The 21384-nt window shown below is 37.1% G+C and overlaps 1 long non-coding RNA gene across 1 annotated transcript in view; it reads right to left on the bottom strand.

The window, feature by feature from the left end:
- Positions 1-3846: 3846 nt before the first annotated feature.
- Positions 3847-21384, bottom strand: part of LOC137466067 (uncharacterized) — a 52362-nt gene continuing 34824 nt past the window's right edge. The window contains exon 2 of the long non-coding RNA XR_010994978.1: positions 3847-4854. This is a non-coding gene — a long non-coding RNA (uncharacterized lncRNA). The remainder of the gene's footprint in view (positions 4855-21384) is intronic.

Here is a 21384-nt window from a genome sequence, read left to right as displayed (position 1 = left end):
TGCTGGGTATTTGAGTTAACTATTCAATACACAGATTCATTAGTCTATATCAAAACTATTTTTTAAGGAAATATGTAAGGAAAAATTAGATGAAAATACCAGAAAATGTATTAAAAATGCCTTTTTGAAGACATGAAATTGCAGAATAAAACACAGTTTTTCTTCAGACAGCTACTTACAATCACATTTATTGTCTAGACTAATCAAAATTGTTAGAGTTATTTTTGAAAAAAAGAGTGTTCAATTTTTGTTGGAAGAATTAAACTGCATAATTTGAGTGATCCATTTGTTGCCTTTCCTTTTTTTCCTCTTATCTTTAAGAAAAAAAAAAAAAAGAGAGAAAAAAAGACAACTTTCCTTTTTTTTGTGAAAAAGGGTTAACTAAGAAGAGAAAAAATTTATTGCATTTTGTATTTCTCGAAAGCCTGTTATGTCAGGGCTCTGCTCACACAATTCAGCCATACACAGGTTTTGTGACTACAAACACTGAAAGACCTTCCACTATGACTTATCCACCTGAGGCAGCAAACCATAGCAAATGGTTGCATTATTAGCTGGTTTTAACATAGAAAATGGTCACCTTAATGCATCACCAGAATCCTATATAGAAAATTGGATTATTCTGGTTTTAGAACTATGCAAGAACAGGCCTTGCTGTTTGAAAGCAACTAAATCAAGCAAGTAGTAATCACGGTGTGTGGGGGATAGACAATATTAAAGTAGAGGAGTAAACATACAATAGGCTAACTTGAACTATAATTTGTTGTTTTTCAGTAGTATACCACTGCTAATGGAAAAGGAGAAATATTGGAGAAAAGTGCTTCTGTCTTAGAAACACGAAAATAAAGGTGAAGACAGAAAAAAACCACATTAATTATGTTTTGATTTACAGTCTAACTATAAACATTTTGTATTAATGGTTCAAGATATCAGAGAAAAATTTGAGGTTGTAGGTTATAGCAACTCATAGTTCCCTATATTACATACATCATTTGCGTGCATGCAAATGCGCCCAGTTAGAGATAGATGTTTCTAAAATTAGTAAAATATTTATACCACACAACTAACTGAAGCTACTCCACCTTAGACAAGCAGGGCAGCTTCTGTGAACATCATTACTTGAAAGATAAAGAAGCTATAATAGTGCCTACATTGTCATTGTCTAGATAACTACTGAATAATTGCTCCAAACCAAGGCAATTAGCATTTCTTTTATCTCATATGTATGATAATAAGAGTCATTCTGCTTGTAATAAGGCTTTTGATTAATATGGGTGGCTGGTAATTTCAGATTATTAATTCCCTTAACCATAAAGAGACACCCATGTACTTGCAAATTTGACATAAATTGAAGCTGATATAAATTATCTAACACAAATTGAAATTTACAAAAAACATTAAGCACCACAAATATGAAAATAAATCATACTTGGCAAAACTATGGACTTGTTTGATTCTTCTATAATTCGGATTACTCCATGAAAATTATTCAAACTTTTGGCCTTAAAACAGTTAATTTAAAGGAAATGGTGACAGTTCTAGTTGGGCTTGGCTGATCAGTGCTCAAGAGTGACCTCCCTGATGCAGCACATGCTACCACTCAATATTCCACAGGTTTTACTGAGGAATAGATAAGTCTCTGCAGGGATGAAGGATGTTGAAAGAAGCTTGGGAAAAATCACTTTGAAAGGCTGTACATGTACACAAATGATTAACTGCTATCATTGAGCTAGAGAAAATTAGACATAGAAGATTTTCAATAATAAAAAAAAAAATATGGTCACACTTGTATGAATCAGGTAATTTCTCTCCACAAATATCAAAATGGCAATTGTTTAGGAAGACTGTCATAACCTGATAAGAATACATAGCAAATTGGGTTTTATTTATTTAATTCTTACATTAATTTTCATCCTACCAGAGCGGTGTCTTCAACTTAAAATCTGAAAAAAACCCTTCTACCAAAAGTTCTGGATTTCATTTTTCCTCTTACAGGCAGCAGGCACTAAACCAGGATTTGAAATATAACTTTGGACATGATTAACCCTAATTTTTAGTTCATTACAGGAGTTCTGAGTAGAATTAGTGTGGCAAAAGTGGAGATTAACAATGCACAACTCTAATAAATCTCATGGCTTGGAGTGACCTGGTTAATTTTTTAAGAGCATCTGACAAGAGTAACAGAAAAATAAATATGAAAATGTGGGAGGAACCTTAATCTGATAGTGGAAGAGGTATTTAATTCAAAATAACTAAGACACCTGCTGCTGTCCACTTTTTGAAGTATTTATATTTTCATAGCTGAAGAACAGCCATCATGTGCAACAGACTAGAAAATACATTTATGTTTATGAAACTAATTTATATTTGCAGAAGCTTTTGTGAGATGAAAAGGCCCCTTTAGTCTTTCTTTTTAGAATTCTGCTTTCAGCAACACTTTAAACCAAGGTGTCCTGGTGCAAGAAAAATAAAGTGAAATAGTTTGCAAATTGTCCTTACTTGCCATCAGAAGCAAGTTAAAAATCATGTTTATAAGTACTTGAATAGAATGGAAAGGGAGGAAATATAGGAATGTATAGTTTAAAAATGATATATTTATATACAAAATAGATCTGTTAACTGCTGGGGCTGTACTCAGAGATGCATCTCCTGCCTTCAGCAAGTGTTGAATAGATTCATGTGGGAAACACAGGTGTTACTCAGGCTAACTGAATTTTAACAACTGCTGGGGGAGAGATATTATTTTAACAGGAGGAAAAAAAAAAATATCTTGGTCGCTGAATGCAGCTGGGAATGATGCAGCAGCCTGGGTGGTTTCCTTCCTGTTCACACACCTACAATGCCTTTCCATTTAGTACCTTTACTTTTGCTGAGATGAATAATTAAAAAAAAAATATTGTGGAAGACAGAAAAAGTAAAAACACTTCTACCAAAAAATTCAAGTCTTGTTGATCAGATCTCCAGAGAGCAACTGTCCTTTTCCACAAAGCAGAAAATCACTGATTAAAAGATACCAACTTGCTTGTGCTGCTTGTTTGAGAGCAGGTGATGCTTTTCTGGCAAGGCAGCCTTTATTGATGAATATTGCCAAGGGTAATCTATCAACCATAATCAAATGGAGATCTCAGGCTGTATCTAGTTTTTTTTTTTTTTGTGAAACTCTTTCCATACAGGACAGAAAAGAGAGGCTTGTCAGAAAGGATTAGTTCCAGTGCCCAGGCTCCCTGTACCTGTCCCTCAGAATTCAAAGTACAAAGTTAAAACAGCAAATCTGCCATTTTCATCTTACAAGGAAAACTAAATAAACTTTTACAAACATCCCTGAAAGATTCACAGTGCCATGTGCCACATCTCCAGCCAGTTATCAGAACTGAGAATTCTGCTTGAAATTGATCACATTCTGGCACAACTCAGTGAAAGGACAAACCCAGGATGCTTTTTTTTGGCCAGAGCCAAGGGGAGAAGTTACAGGTGACACAGGTTGTCATTACAGACTGGACAACAGGGCTGCATATTTGTGGGTTGACCTCCTCTAGGTTTACAGGGAATTTTTATTCACTAATGCTGAAAGCCTGACTTAGCTAGGCCTTTGATTAACAGCAATATAAAATTTGTAGAATTACCCCTTCCTCTTGCAGCTTCACTGACATTAGGAAAGCACTACAAGGGATTAATCTGGCCAAGATCCTCTTTCAAACCTTGGTAATCAGTTGGATTGGCAAAACATTTCTAAATGTGAATGGGATCTTTCAAAATTTCACCTGCTTTTCTTAAAACTATTTCCACACCTTCTAAATAAAATAACTCTCAGTTGAAAAAATATTAGTTTAACACAAATATTAAAAATATTGATAGAATGCACATGTTTATGACAAAACACCTTACATAAAGTCAAGTTTAAGGTATTTTTTTACTTAATGAAATAACAGCTCACAACTACTAAGAGAATATAAAAACAATTAGCCAACACATATTGAATTTTACCATTCTTAAACTACTAAAAGACAGAAGTGCATTCGTAAGAGACTCTTTAGTTGCTGAGTAGAATCAGTCCCTAAATGTATTGTATAAAAATAACTTTAAAAAGAGTTCCCATCAGTTCATAATTTCTTCTACTTGCAGAAGAAAACCCATTTTTTTTCCTCAGTTCTGGCATTCTGAAAATAATCCCACAGAATGATTCAGCACAGTAACTGGTGTGTGAGCAATCTCAGCAGAAACAGGCTGCGCAGGTACATTTATTTCCAACATATGACTTGTTCCATTCCACAAGCTAAACAGCTGATGCATGGTTATTTCACCAGCTGCCATCCTGATCATGTGCTTATTTAGAGAGAGGCTGGAATTTGAGGGTTTATTATTATTATTATGCTTGAGTTTGAAAAGGTTAACAGTTGAGTGAGAATTCTGAAGAATCAAATAAACCTGTTATGCCCAGAGCCCCTGTGTCCTGCTCTCCAAAGGTGTTTCTCTGCCCAGATGATGCTCCTGCAGGGTGACCCCAGCCCAGGGACTGGACCTGGCACTTCCCTGAGCTGGCACTTCCCTGAGCTGGTGGCCTGCAGTCCATCCTTTTTCTCCTCTGAACATCAGCCTGCCCTCTCCAGCACACCAAATTTATCCCCCACCATGAATTCATACAGTGAATTTTCTGTGAGTGTGTCTCTAGCCCACCATTCAGGCTGATGATGGAGACTTCACATGGAATTGGCATCAGTATCCACCTCTGGGAGCTGACACCAGTGATCAGCTACTGCTCTGTGCCATTGATCACAACCTCTGAAGTGCCTAGACAGTTTCCATCCACTTTCTCATCCTCTTGTCAAGTCCAAGTCTCACCAAATGTGGGAAACCCTGCCAAAGACCCAGCCAAAGGCAAGGGAAACAACACACATTGTTGTCCCCTTGTCAGCACATGAATCATCTCATTACAGAGGAAGTGAGGCTGATCAGGAAAGACATGACCCTGGTAAGTCTGGGCTGGCTCGTCACAAACGCCTTTTCCTGTGTGTTTCTGGAAAAGGCTATTCCACTACTTACTGGCAACAAAGAGTAACTCAGCTTCAACTCTTCCCTGACAGAGGATTGTGTGGTTTTCCTCTATGAAAAAGTACAATATTGATGAGGCCACAGATGATTATGGACATCAGAGTAAACTACTTATTTTCGCGAAGTCGTTTCAGCCATTTAAGAGCATGAGATTCCTCCCACTTTTAAATTGTACCAGGTAAGTAATGCTGCAAAGAAACACCCTCTGATCAGCTTCAGAAAAATCTCTGTACAGGTTTAGATTAAGTTCAAAATTCAGCAGGAGTCTGTTCAACATGGTTGAGAGAAGAATTGAGTTATGGAGCTTAAGGCTTGAGGCTATCAACTGAAACTGATCTTTAATTAAAATGGATTTGATAATGCACAGTAGAGTTTGGGATGGCTTCAAAAACCATTTCAGAAAGCTGATGTGATTTGTCAGCTTTAAAGGGAAGTAAGAGTTTTATATAGAAACCAGAGTTTGTAAATGATGCTTAAAATTACAGAGATGAATTCTGGGTTAACCAAAAGAGAGAATATCTTCTAAACAAGAGTCTGCTAACAGCATACCTTTGGTACATAAAAATTTGCTTGTAGCAGCATTTTGGGGGCTGTTGGCCAGCACCACTGAGCTGTCAGAGACTGGAGGGTGATTCCCTTTCCTGCAGGAGCAGCTGGCATTGCCATCCTTCCACTGGGGCTCCAGGCACAGCCTGCAGGTGTGGGGTTTGGAGTGCTCCAGGTAAGGTGTTGTGAGCAATATCCAATGTTACTATTCTACTTGAAGAGGAAAGCCTTAATTCTGGGGCTTAGGGATTGTTCATTTTTGTTGTTTGGAGTCTTTTAATAATCTGGTTTTCTTATACCTAAGGGTCAGACAATCACAGACAGCCTTTTGGTTAGACAGAGGCGGGAAATTAATTAACAGGAAGCGTTATAGAAAGAAACAGACAAATTATCCTGCTCACTTCAAAGCTGAGAAAGTATCTTTCTCAATTTCTCAACACAAATAAGAATATATTGCCTGTGGAGTGTTGATTTGTTTTCTTTACATTCCCTCTTAAGACAGGAGAAAAACTGGAAATTGTACTCATAAAAGGATTCTCCTACTATAACCTTTTCTTACGTTTTCAGCAAGTGTCAGTTTTCTAGATTTCATCCAAATGATTTTGGGGGGAACAGCTCTATTAAGAGAAACTGTCGAATTTCCAAGCTGCCTCATATATATATATATTTATATATATATATATATATATATATAAAAGAAAATTATAACACCAAGATGTGATCTGATGCAAGACTCTGGCTCACATATTCAGTCTGATGGCAGACTCAGCTAAAAGTTCCAGGAAAGCAAAAAGGAAGAAATAAAAATTCAGAAGTTAACTGACCTTCCCAGTGCAGGTTAGTAGTTGTGGTACTATTACAAGGTGCCTAAGACTAAATTTCAAAGACACAGAAACCACAGTCTCACACAAATCTTGCACTCTTAATCCTTAACTGCCTTCTCAGCCAGGTTTTTAAGTCATTCTAGAAGTACAACTGTGCCTCTCACTCATCCAGTTACCCACACGTTACACACACAAACTGAGGATATACAATCACTGTCAGAAACACTGGCTATAAAAAAGTTCTGTGTAGTTTTTCCTCAACCAAAATAATGGCACAAGGCCTTGAGTCATTGTAAGTTTGTTGCTGTAGAAGGCACATCCTTTTCCACACCCATTTTGTCAGTATCCCAAATTCCCAATAAGGACAGCTTTTTAAATACAAGCACACCTGATAATTACCTCCCAACAGAATGCTGCAGTCAAATGTGCCCTCAGGGTACTCACAAAACTTTTGATCACACTCCAAACACTCTCCATCACCTGACAGTCTGGTCACCTCAAAAAACAACCTTTACACAAGTAACCCTTGGACCCTTCTAATCTCTCATTCATGCAATGCAGATGTAGCTCACACAATCCATTTAATCAAAATCTGTTTTCAGCTGAAGACTAAGGCTGCAGACTTGTCAGGTCATTGAATTTCCTCAAGCTGATGTTTAGGAAGGACGGGAAGAAGGAAGTTGCTGCCTTCATTCTGTGTTAATGAAGATTTTTGTCATTGAAGAGAGATCTCATTGCCTTAGGACAAAGTTTGAGTGTTCTATAACTTTTGTTCACCTTTGTGTGTGAAATCCTGGCTCCTACACAGTCCATGGAAAACTTCCAATAATGCTTAATCAATGCTAAGTTGTGCAGTCTTCCCTTGAAGTTACTGTAGAGTTTAATAAAAGCTATGGATGTGCATGAGCAGATCACCAAAGCAGCTTTTTTCCCCCCAGACTCCTCAGAGATTATTTCTATAAATATATAGCCATCAATCATTTTCAAAAAAACCCCAAACAAACAAACAAAAGCAACAAAAAACCCACCACCAACAAAAAAGAAAAACAGCACAAAAAGTAATCCAGAGGCTATATTTTTATATTCCTGTCAAATTCATCAAACCACTTCACCATCAATAAATTATCACTTGTTAATCACAGACATTCCAGTCACCAATCCCAAAATCCCCTAGGTTTTAAACATACCTGCTTTTTATGGCCTCAATTACAAAAGTAATGGTTACCTTCTATTAAAACAATAAAGTTGCAGCAATTTTGTGACCTTTTTGTCTTAGGAGAAGCAAATCCATTTACAGGGACTAAGCAGACAGCATTTTGTGTACTGTCCTTCCTATTAGGTCCCAGTGCCAGCCAAACGTTTATCTAGACAATGAAATCAGCAGTTCAATCCAATCTGATAGCATCATTCACATTCTAGCTGAAGGCTACGGTGCCCATAACTCAATTTATTGCTCATAGAAGTTAAAGAAATTGTTGAGTGGAAGAAAATTGAAAAAAAAAATAAAAAACAAAATAACCCCCAATAAGAACCTCACCCCCTCACAAGGACTATGATTAAATTAGGAAAATGTTTAGATGATAATTGTTTGGCTCATTCTGAAGATCAGACAGACACTTTCTAATGACAAAAGAAAATCCCACCCTGTCTGCAGGATTAGGTAGAATATTTAGCAGAAATAAATATCTCCATGATTTTGTTTTCAAAGACATTGCTCTTATCAATTTACAAGCTGATATGCAAAGAACGAATTTGTAATAAAAATTAACAGGAAAAAAGCCTCAATATATATATATATATGCCATAGAGAGGAGAGATTACACTTACTATTCTGCTGTTAACTAAAAGCCTTTATGGAATGAAACAATACAAGTGGGGATTCATATGAGGAGGGGAAAATTGTTTTAAGACCTGCACAGGGCAAGAGTAATACATCTGCTATTCCCTGGCAGCATTGGCATGGTGAAAGAAAATTGAGGATTGTGTGGAATTCCCAATACAGGGCATAGAGAGGGCTGGAAAGATCAAGATAAAATTCCATACAGGCAGCCATAAAAATTGGCCCTGTTTATCTCTGAAATGTTTTTCCACAGAAAATGTGAACAGATAAGTTTTGACTCCCACAGCTTCCTTCCTCATGAGGAGCTACTGTGTTTTTCCCCACCTTTTGCTTCCAAATTGAAATGATCAAATGTTATCCTAAATCAGACTCTTCCCAGGCTCTGTGCCCACAGAATTCACTACTGGATCACTTTTCCCTAAGATTTATAGGGATCAATACCCATGCACAAGTCAGACTCAGGACATGGACTCTTTAAAACAGGAACCTCTAAAAAGTAGCTTTCCTGCCAGGGTATCTGGGAGCAATATTTGGTATCATCAGAAGGTTATTCTGGCATATACTTAACTCTCAGAGCCATGAGGAAAATCTGAGCAAGTACATGAATTTATTCAATAAAATTTGCTTCAAACAGAGCTGCTGTGTCAATCTTTGCCCTAAATGTTCTACAAGGCATAAGCAAATAAGGACAAAGACTGACCTGCAAGATTTGTATCACAATCAACTCCAATAAAGTAGATTTACCTGTGAAGCCTGAATTAAACCTAAAGAGGATTAAGGAATATAGAAGTGTTAATTTCCCGGTTTTATTAAAAAACAGATACCAAAAAAAAAAAAAAAAAAAAAAAAAAAAAAAAAAAAAAAAAAAAAGCAAAGAAAGAGTTGCCAAAATGTTGTCTTTATCCTCTAAACTGAAATGTCTGATCTGATTCTGAGCTCACCATATTAACAAGAAGTGCCCCCATAGGAGGCAATTAAAAAATAATTTAAAAATATATCTATAAAATCAATGTAAGGAGGGTCAGACTGAGACCTTCTTCATTTGCTGTGAAAGGTGTTGGTCCAAGCACTTGTGGCATTGAGGATTGATCATCACTGAGCTGTGACATTCTCTGCCTAACTGAAAACCTGTGTTGAAAGAACACTGGGGGGTTGACAGCTTAATATCTAGCAGCAGCTGGAGAAAAGTCAGGCCATATTTTTAATTTCCAAAAACAATAATCAAAGGCCCATCCACACTGCTCTGAATCACTGGATTTGTTTTCCTTCACCTGAGAACCTGGAGGAGCTGCAGCACCAAAGTCTTTGCCACATTGTGGGGAGGGAAGGAGTAATTTTTTTGCTTGTTTTGAGAGGATTTGGAGTTGGTTTGGGCCTTGGATGGAGTTTTTTCTCTTGCTGTTGTTGTTGGTTTTGTATTTACAGTAATATCTACTTAACAAAGTTCAGAGAGAGAAGAAACCAGCAATAAAAGTGGGAGACAAAAGTGGGTGACAGGGTTTCTGGTTTCCTCTCTTGCCTCCCCTGCAGCCTCATTTGTCTCATGCATTTAATTCCAGAGCACATGCCCCTGCAATGTATTGACTCCTCATCTAAAAATCAAGCTTGGCTTTCAGTCATCAACCTTGCCAAGGGTCAGAGTGAAACAAAATTATTTTTCTACAGGGACTCAGGTCATCTCTCCCATTGCAGTAATAGGAAATGACAGCTCAGTTTCTGCATCCTTTTTTGTCTTCTTGCACTAAGCAGCTCAGTCCTCAGAAACCCCCACCACTGAAGCTGGAGAAAGACAATTTTCTTTTCCAGATCATCCTTCCTGACAGTGCTGCTTTTAAGACCTATACAATATCTTCTAGTAAATCCTGGCTTTGGAATGTAATTTGTTTATTGTCAATAATGTGGCTGCAAGTCAACAACATTAAACAGACAACAGAGCCCTGAAGAAACAGCAGAGCTCTACCAAAGAGGATTCCTGTTACAGACAAGAAATGGGAAGTATTTCATACTATTTGTCAATCCCAACCTGGCTACTCTTCTGTACCCAAAGCACAAAGTTGTATGATTATGGAAAAAAAAGCCCACTACAACCCAATCAATGTGGAAACCCAGGGCTGCCTCAGCAGGTGAATACACCTGCAATAGTTTGAAACTCCCATATCAGGCTTTACAGCTCACATTTTTGTAGGATTTTTTTGGGCAAGCAAGAATGAAGTCATGGATCAGTACGCACCCTTCTATTCCAACTGAAAGATTTTCTTTTCAGCACATTTCTGTATAATAATAATAAAAAATCTGTCTAGAGCTCACTTATCAGACTGAGAGTTGACCAGATATCTAATAATGGAATCAGATATCTAATAATGGAATCAGAAATGTCAATTACCTCTCCTGAGATCACTCTTCATAAGGACAAAACAAGAGTCCTTTAACCCACCCTCAGCAGGAAGTAGAAAGTTTGATTTATTTATTTATTTATTTATTGTACTTCAGAGCTGGCTGCTGTGGGTCACTTGTGGGTAAATTATTATAAACCCCACTTGTTTTGCCTTGCCAGGGAAAGCAGTAAATGCTGGGGTAGCTGTGCACTGGCACTTGGGAGATGAACAGGTTCAAAATCTTATCAGCAGATCCAGAGTTTGAATGAGGCCCAAAAAATGCAAAATCCAAGATTTCTGCCTAAAAAAACCACCAGATCACTGACTGATCTGGGCTTCACTCACTGCAGAAGTGCAATTTCCCTGTCCTGGTCTTCCCTCTAAGGAGAGGTGCATAAATGAAGATCAGCCATCAAAAGGAGTCACATACAGATTAGCAAATAACCATATAAAATAGCAGAGCCTTGAATCAGCAGTGCTGGTGGTTTTATCTTCATGAGCACTGTTTAAAATTTTGAGATGTATAGAGCAGTTTAAAGAAAATGCACTTTTTCCAAACTCATCCATAATCACTGTCAGTTTTTTTTAATTATTGAACAGATGAAATCAGAAGGGCCAGACGACCAGAATGGGGTTTTTTCCTACATTTTTTCCATGAAAAAGATCAATTTTTTCTCCTAGCAGAAAATAAGTTTTAAAAAAGGCCTAAAGTTACAGATACTCCCTAAAAAAGAAAAAACAAACAACAAAAAACTCAAAAAAAAAAACAACCCACAAACAAACAAACCCAACAAAAAGCCATATCTATGAAAGGGCAACAGTAGCTAAATCTTGTGTACTTGAAAGTATAATGAATCATGAGGACAAACCAAAAAATTCGGGATTCTTTATCCTTTAGTGTAATTATTCAACTGTTCTGTTTTCAAGATGATCATTCCTACCAATTCAGTCATAATATTTCATTCTCTCTTGCTTAAAAAAAATCTCAAATAAATATTCATTTTTGTGTTTAATTCTCATAAAAGATCCAGCAGTCGTAATTTTACCTTTAACATCTTTGACCAGATTATTTAGCACCCAAAAGTTCACTATACACTTGAAGTATTTGGCATGTGTGGGAAAAGAGTGGGGAGACTGAATGCTTGGTGCTTTTTTTTAAATTTTATCTATTTTTTTATTTTAGGTTGTGACAGAAAGTCCTAGGATTTATTGGGGATTAATAATTGTGACATCAAGTTGACTGTAATACGCTCCTTTTCTAGAGATGTCATCTTTATTGCCTCAAGTGAGCTGCATCAAATTGAAAGTCCAAAAAAAATTATTTGCCAAGCATTCCTGTGGGTGCAATTCGTCACCCACCCTTTTCCAAGGCACTGACATGCAATTAAAACAGCATCGTATAAATAAATGGGGAAAGTTGGAGAATATTTTAATTCCTCAGAGAAGGGCAACTTGGACAATTCAGTAAATTGCTTTTTATTACCTTTCTGGTTTGTCTTTGTGTAGGGGACTCTCCTGGAGAAAAACACAAACTTGTGAGGTTTGGTGAAACTCTCTCACTTTGCTTTTTGACATCTAAACAAAAATAAGTAGATTTTTTTTAGAAACTTTAATTTATTTTGTTCTAGTGCATGCAATAAATGAAACTTTGTCTTTTGATGCCAAAATTTAGATTAAGAATGCCAGGCTTGATTTTTAAATCACCTTTACTTTGCTTGTGTAACTATAATAGAAAAGTCTAAACTAAGCTCCATGCAAAGTTCCAGACTTTCAAAAGAAGGTTAAAACTTTTTCAAAACCTTTAACAATTTGCAATTATAATAATATAGTAATTATAACATGAAGATATAGTAATACAGTAATATTACTATTACATATGTAATAGTATATTACATATGTAATAGTACTATTACATATGTAATATTATGATAAAGGCTTCCTTATCTTCAAATTGAAAGTTGTCTAATTTTGTTCTGGGTCATGCAGTTTCCTCTTATTCAAAGCTGGGTTTTGCAAGATCAAGTGGGGGAAAAAACAATTATTCCATATACAGTGTTCAGTGCAACACTTTGCCTTCTAATGGTGGTTGCTTTGCTTAAAACTAAAGCAGAAATTTTTAAATATCATTTTTGGATAAAATTTGCAGCACAAGTTTAAGTTAAAACAGATTCTGCCATTCTCTGCATTGAAGTTATAGTGGGCACTTCCCAGGAAAGACCATTTAGGGTTATCAAGTCAGAGTTTAAAAGATATAAATTGTAGCTTCTGACATTAACCCAGCCCACTGCTCATGATAAAGCTTAATGGCTTTTTTCAAAGACTTTATTTTAAAAATATATTTAAATTAGAATTCTTTAAGCACACAGGCAATGATACAGCAAATAATTGAGCTAAATAGATGCATTATTTATGTGATAAAGCTTTCCACCACTGCAGCAAACTCAAGGAAAATTCGGCATTTTAGCTCAAGAAAGCCAAACCATATAGCACATTTTCTCACCCGTCAATCTGGCTGGAAACTTTCAGAGATTCCTGAACTTAGCAAAACTTCCAAAATCTTCAGCCAAGAGGTCTATTTTTAATTTTACCAGAGCTAAATGCAGACACCTCACCCACAGGAGATTGATGCTTAGGGCCAGGCTTGGGGGAGAGAGGGAACAAAGCTCCCTGCAGCACCTTCCCGTCACAAAGATAGAAAGAGGACAGGGGAAGGGCATCACTAAAAAGGAATAAATGCAATAAAACTGAGTGGAAATGCTGTGGTTTAGCTGAAAATCCCCTGCTTGATGATAAAAGTCCATTTTTATCATCATTAAGCTGACACTTAAGCATTATGTTCTGGCAGGAATGCTTCTGTTCAGCAAACTGGGTTTCCAGGGGAAGTGAACAACCTTTTTAATTTGTTTTTCTGTTTAGATTGCTGGATAATGCCCACCAGAAAGCCTTAAAAAAGCAAAGGGGCTTGGCTAAACATATGCATGATCATGACAACCTCATAGGCATTTTTAGCATCTATTAATTCTGATCTTCCTGCATGGGCCAACACTGAATCCACATCAAGAGATGTGGAACTGAGTGGAAATTTACATACCTATTTTCTTTCCATTTTTGTTGACAAACTCCCAGAAAGCAGCTCACCCCATTAAAAATAAGAAATCCCAAATCTGTTTTATACTTTTTGTGTTTTACCACTGAAAGAAAACATGATCACAAAGATGATCTTGTATTTATTAGGCTGGGGGAAACTTAAGGACAGTAGCAAAAGATGTGTTTGATCTTTAGGCATTTGGAGACAACTGAAAATGGGCAGTTTGGGAAATGACCAACATGCCAGCTACAAGGAATAAATTAAAATGTGAATATTAGGGAATGAGCTGAACCAAAAAGAGCACACAAACAAAAACACTATAGACATGATTAAAGAGCAGGGGTTTTTTTGGTTTTTTTTTTTTTTTTTTTTTTTTTTTTTTTTTTCCTAATGTAAAATTTCTGGTTAAAAGACCACACTACTTTTAATAAAACCTACAAAACAAGCAGGCTAAAGTCTTGAGGGATTACAGAGCAGAACCAGTGTGTCTAACAAAGAACATTTATTCCCAACAGCTTGCTTTGGCACTAGCCAAAAAGGCTAAAAAAACTTAAGAAAAAGGCAAGGTATGTATTGGTATTTCATTAAAATACTCCACCACCAAAATGTGGTCAGGCACTTTTCACTGATATTGAAGGATTTCTCTGTTATGAATTTGTCCAGCCTCTCCTTAAATTCACGTGAAATCTTAGCACCAAAACCAGCTTGATGTAAAGTGTTCCACAGATCAAATAAACACCTTTAGCGATTATTTTCCATTCTGCCCTGGTGTTTTTCAGCTTCTTCAGGTGAATCAGTTTCTCAGCATGAGAACAGGACCAGCAAGACACAGTGGTTAACTGCTTGAATTAATAGAGACCAGATCTTATATTAAAAAATATTAAAATATATATCCTGATCCTCAACACTAACCCTTATTTTGCCCATGCTTTCAAAGAATATTAGCACCCTCTGAAAAATATTTTAGGACAATAAGAGACAAGAAATAGTTGGAAAACTTGGCAGCTCTGGCTGTCCTGTCAGCTATTCTGGTTTCAGGATTCCTAGGACACTGCCCACATTGGTCACATATTTACAGACAGGGCATTAAAGGATCAGCCTGTATCAGGCAGTAAGGAACTACAGTCTGTGATGCATTCAAATCAAAGTCAACCTGTTTAATCACACCTGAAAAATCAGTGAAAGCCCACATGTTGTAACCACCAGAAATGTGCCTCACATTCATACTTCTCACTCAAGCTAGTACAAGCACTGCTGTTAATTAAAATTTCACTGTTTTCACTATGTCATCATAACCCAACACCAGTTCCTGTTTTCTTCACAACAGCATTTGAGCAAGGCTGCTTTTCTCACCAAAAGCAGAAGAAGAATCATGAAGCCATGAGAATTCCTGCCTCCCCTGAAAAAATAATGTAAGAAATCAGCTCCTTTGGCCCCTGTGATAAATCTGTGTCTGCTGTGCAAATCTGTGGAGGCTAATTTCAAAGTCAGGTTTCATGCCAGAAGTACTGGAGATGGAGGCACAAACAAAACTACTCAAATTACCTTTCAACCCATCACAGCTAATCAACAAACCCCAAAGCAGAAACTATCAATCATAAAACATTGTCAATAATCACTCTGAGAGGCCCAAATGTATCATTAAACTACACACCTGAAATAATTTCCTCTATATCTGTATTCTAATATAGACTTGTCATGATTTGATGCAATTTGTTGATGTAGTTTTGTCACCACATAAGTGGGTGGAGGAGAGAGAAAGTGTGAATGTTTTACTGAAACTGAGAGGAATGCAATTCTGACTTTTATTGGCAAAATTCATCAAGGAAAAAAGTTCAGAACCCTGGATCTTTGAAATGAGAACTTTTAAAATAAGAAGACCATATTTTGGGAAGTTTCTGAATGGTTTCAAAGTAGAATGCTTAATCAAAACGTTATCAGAAATAGCCATGAACTGTGGGGAAACCAAATAATGAAAATCAGTTCAGGGTAGATTTTGAGTTAGTTCAAACCTCTGCCTCCTTCTCTTCCCCCTCAAATTCCCACAGGTACTTTGAAGTGTCATTTTCACCCTGACTGACTAAAATGCTAACGTCCTTACAGTAAAAAAAAAAAAAAAAAAAAAAAAAAAAAACCCAAAAAAAACCCTCAGTTGTTTTCTGTTTAGCTAATTAAAATCAGTTACTATTTGGTTTACAAAATCAGGGTCCCTGTCTCGCTCTGTGATGCACATCACTTGCTTTCAACACCTCATTTCTCAATAAACTTGGAGGCATGGTTGTTGGTATCCACAGAAATCTAAGGTATTAGAGATAAAACAAACAAACAAAAACATTAAAGAGGGAGAAACCTGTACTGGAATAATCCACCTGAAATTTTTAACTGATATATCCACAATAGTGAATTCTAGAGTAAAATATTTAGGTCGGTAATGATTAATTCATACCACAGATTGAAGTCAGAGACACAAGTGGTATTATAAATAGTGTCAAATACAAGCAACAACATCAGGGAAAAATATTGCACCTCTGAGCATCCCACAGTTAGTCCCACACTGCTTCACAAGAAGGCTCTCTGCTTATCAGGATTGAATTTCAAACTCAGTTTATCCCAAAGCCAAAGACCTGATTTTATCTCAGCTAACAAGAAACATTATCAGTGATCATAATATTATCAGCCCTCTAAAAAATGAGCCACTTGTCTCTGTGTGACCTCCTGCAGGAGCGAATGCTGCAGGCAGAAGCTTTCCAGAGATGATGACTTCCCTGTTTGGAACCTAATATGCCAATGTCAATGTCTATGTTGATCTTAGCAACCACCTCACCTTAAATATAAAATACTTCTTGCTAGCCCACTTCATCAGCTGAGAAACAGCACACTCTAATGAAATAAATAGGGCTCAGTAAACTGTTTTTATCCTACAGCCAAGCTGTCTGAAGGAGATAGTTGTGTTTTAAATCATAATCCTAAATGTATCTGTGATAATGTCACAGAAGGCAGCAGCGGGGAGGGAACCAATTTTACACTATGGTAGAAAAAAAAGTAAAATACAAATTTGAAGTATTTATTTCATGGAATACAATCTGAAATTAATACAGCAAGGGATACCAAAATCAATCTCCAGGGTAAAGCAGGTTTCTGAATGCTTCAGTACCAGCTGGAGCAGTGAAGCAGACTATTGGAACAGCCCAGGATGGAACAGGAAATGAAACTGCAGGTAAAGCTAAGCTGCCAAAACTATCATATAAGTATTTCCTAACTACTGACTTAGACCTGGCTCATCCAAATCAATTTGCAAACTGCTTGCTTTTTCAGATTTAAGAACCCTTCAAATTGAAAGCTGATAGCAAATGCATCCTTGAAGACCAGTTCCCATTAAACATGCTGCAACTATTCAGACAATGTGAAATGATTAAATTTACCTGGAGGTGGGTGCACGGAAAGATGAGCTTTACAATTGTGGAGCGGTATTAGCTCAATTATTTGTCATGTTCTTGAAAGCAACACGGTAAAGAAATATATGTCATGTATGCAGTGTATTACTTATATATTTTTTTAAATTTATTTTATAAAAAATCAAAATTAATAAACAAAATTTTACCATTCTCTATCTCCAACAAAATAACTAGAGAGAATTTTTTCCATGGTTGCAGCTTCCCGTTGTTTTCTCTAATCAAAAACATTTAGAAGTTGTAATAGTGAATGTTATTTTACTGCTGATTAAAGTCCAGACGTTCCTTACTAAGCTGACAATGGCCTTGGGAATGATCTGGACTTTTCTGAGCTGGGACATCTTTTGCCTGATTAGATACAATAATTACTTAACAATCAGGAATCTTGTACTCTAGCTCCATTTTGATTTGGTTTACAATAATAACAGGCAACAATTATTCTGCGTGGACTCCAGAAGAAAATGGAATGTGCAAAAAAATACCTGTTGTGAATCAACATTTCAGATGTTTATGAGTAGTTTCTGCAGTTATCAACTTAAGAAATAAAAATATTTTCTCAAATTCCTCAGTGTTGAAGAGTTCCCAAAGTTGGGATGTTTTTTCCCCATTAACACTTAGACAGAAATAATTTTCTTTGCACATTCCTTTGATTCCTAATGGTTAAATGGAAGATGTTTCCTTGGGTTCCTGCATTGTCATCAGATACTATCAAGCAGAAAAAAAAATATTTAGAAAACCAAATAGGCAGCTGGCTACAAAGTAAATCCTTTTGCTGCACAACAGCATTCAGAAATTTGACCACAAATCCAGTGCTGAAGCATCTATGTCCATCTCTGTTTGCTTTTAGTCACCTTCCCTCACTGACAAGACAACTAAAAACATTCATTCTGAAGCCTTTGCTCCATTTGTTAGTTTTTCACAACAGCATTTGTACTTTAACACCTGAACAGCTTTGTTAGGAAAACTATATTTTTGTATCTGTTATTTTAAGCTGCTTTTCTGACACCACTGAATTACATTCCTTCTGTTCTGATACTGTGACATGCCCTCGGCCTTAGCTCCTAAGATATCCAATATAAGGTACAAACACACTCTCAAAGAATACTGACAGAAGTTCAGTTTTGTATTTAAACATACTTTTCTACAAGAGTAAAATACATCAAAAAGGGAATTTATACCTAACCCCAAAACCTCCACCCTTGCCTTGTGACTTTTAGGATTTTATATTTTTGTATAACTAAAATATATATAAAAAAAGAAGCCAATCATAAATCACAGTTTTCTTCCTTGTCATGGAGCAAAGCAAGAAATGGAGCCTATCTTAGCATTCAAAGGCAAGGCAGAAACTGAGATTTTCCCAAAGTGTTCTCACTGGTTACATCAGGGTAGGCACAATATGTGGAAAGGTTGGAGGAGGGGTAGCACCAGCACATTGATTTTTCAGCCTGGAAATAGAGCTCCCAACAATTTCTCCAAGGATCATTTGGAGCAGCATGGCATCTCTCTTATGGAGAGAAGATCACTCAGGCAAGTCATTCTCACTTTGTGCACATAAACCCATCCTCACACTGGTTCTGTAATTCCAAGGAAAGATAACAGGGTAAAAAAAAAAAAACTAAAAAAAACAACACAAACAACAAAACCGCCAACAAATGAACAAACCAACAGAAAGAAAACTACATGAGCTTAAAGTCTACTTTAATGACTTGAAAAAACAGTAAGCAAGGCTTGCAGAACCTCAAACTCCATGAGAGTCAAACCACTGCTGGAATGTATTAGCTTAATTTATGATGCACTCTGTGGCCTGCATCCTAATTAAACAGCAGCTTCCTGTAATGCCAGGGAAGAACAACACACAGCAGGTGATTTTGGGTCAGCAGCCCACGTTTAAATGTGTGTCTGCCCGGATTTTTCAGGCACACAGGTTTTACAGCAGTTTCTGCCTCTGCAGAGCCTCTCTTCAGGTCATTATCATGGTGTAAGCAACTTTGTGTAGCTCAGTCCTTGACTTCTGTGTGGATCCTTCCTGTGGACAAAAGGCAGCTTTTATCAGTCCGGAACTTCAGAATTCAGAGTGCTCCAGGTCAAAAGAAAAACCTGAATTCAAATATTTTATACTTCATATACAGATTTTTTTTCCACCTACAGGAGTCCTTACTTATGTGCAGGCCTAGGATACAGACCTAAGAATTCCCATTTTAATGGAAATTCCCACTTTATAGGAATAGTGAGAGTTCCCATTTTAATGGAAGACCTTCTCCCAGAAGGAAATATTTAGCAGCATGCGTCTTTCACCTTGCAGTGCTGGTGTATTGTAAAGGGAATTTATGCACTTCTTATACCCTTATAAGGTTAGCAAGGAACACATTTATGCCCAGCACTGAATCTGAATTAATGCTTATACACATGATGCCTTGTGAAGGCTGACCTAGAACAGAGGCTGGATGGAGTTAAATAAAGCAGGGATTTATTAAAAGGCCTCAGTGGATCCACCTTGGGCAGCACAAGAGCCCAGCCAGGGCTGCACCCAAGCTGAACCAAAATGGTCCCAAAATGGGCAATTGGTCATGGGGTCTCTCACTTTGATCAGTTCAGCTCCATTTGCACATTGGAGTTCATTGCCCAGTTCCAGCTTTAGCCCATGAAGTCCCATCCTTCTTGTTTTTCCTCTTTTAAGCTCATGTTGTTTATGCTCTTGGGCCTGAGATTTGGATCATTTGTCCTTGGTCCCCAGCTAGAGAAGGAATTGTTTTGTCTCCCTGCTCTGTGAAGAGAGCTCACCATTCCCTAATGTGAAGCTCAAACCCACACACTAAAGCAGCACAGATTCTGAAAAATATAAAAGCTAAAACCTGAGGCATCACACACACTCACAATCTACTCCTTTAAGATAACATCTCTCATTTTTTTTTAATGAATACTTCAACGTATTTGTTGCAAGCAGCATTTCTTAACAGAAGCCCAAGAACATTTGTAATGACATTATTCCTACTGGCTTTAGAGCAAAACCAAATGCATTTGTCCAAAACTACATTTGCAGATGTTCCAAGAGGAATTACAAAGCAGCTTATAATGCATGAAGTACATTAATCTTAGCATGCAGCTGAAGCATTAATTTGCTTTCAAAATACAAATGTCACACCTCTGGGCATGGCACATTTTAGTGTAAAAAAAAAAGAGTAAAAAGCTCCAGACACAAGGCTACAGAAATTTAGATGTGACTGGTACTTTAGAGCAGTATTCATAATTACCTGCAAGATAGAAACAATCATTGACTCCTGCTTGGTGGATCAGTCTCAGAAGAGGAGTGATGGATGGAGATATTTTAGAATATTAACAAGCACCAGCTGAGCTTCCCCTTGTGCTTAATGGACAGGGTAAAAGCAGCAGTGTCAGCAATCAAAGAAAGAAAACTGGGCAAAACAAGTATTTTTAATGGAAATTAAAAAAGGACCTGCTCTTAGATTCCTAGAAAAGTTATTACTCTTCTCTGTGGAAGTGTTATTGCAGGCTCACACTTTTCTGTCCCAACAGCCCATTTCAAACCCACAACCTATCTCAAAGAAAATAAACAGAAAATCCACTTATTTCTTGTGCCCTGGGGCAGGCTAGAGGCTGTGCAGGGAGAGGCTGCCTGCAGTACCCCTCTCACTCTTGCTATGCTAACAAAATGCATTCCCTGAAATCACGGGGGATGCAGTAGGTGAACGGAATGTGTAGAATAATTGCATTCAGATGCATTTCAGACCAAAGCATCCTGGTTGTTTTATCATCATAATGCTGTGCCATGTACTGATTCAACAGGAAAATTTGTCAAGCCTTTAGTCCCTCAATGGCAACTAGCACACTCTGTTTTCCACCTCCTAGGTAGATTGGAATTCTTTTCTTTTAAAGGGGTAGGATATTCCTGGTTTGATAAGTGGCACTTCCCATTCCCTTCTGGAACTCCCCCTCATTTCTCCAAGGGAGGGTTTCCCAAGTCCAACACTGTAAGTAAACACAGGGAAGCAGGGAAAGGCTTGCAAAGATAGGCCTTCCCTCTTATCATTCCCTTATGAACAAACATGACATGTAGCCAAAGGAAAAATTAACAAAATGTGAATGGACAGTTAAAAATTTACAAATCATGCATCAGAGATGGCTGATGAACTGCTCTTATCAAGTACTACACACAAACTTGGATTTGATTATACACTGTTCACTGTGGGCA

Source organism: Anomalospiza imberbis, chromosome 2 (genome assembly GCF_031753505.1).
Source record: "Anomalospiza imberbis isolate Cuckoo-Finch-1a 21T00152 chromosome 2, ASM3175350v1, whole genome shotgun sequence".
Lineage (NCBI taxonomy): Eukaryota > Metazoa > Chordata > Aves > Passeriformes > Viduidae > Anomalospiza > Anomalospiza imberbis.
Note: the sequence above shows the minus strand (reverse complement) of the source record. Positions and strands in the feature narration are given on the sequence as shown.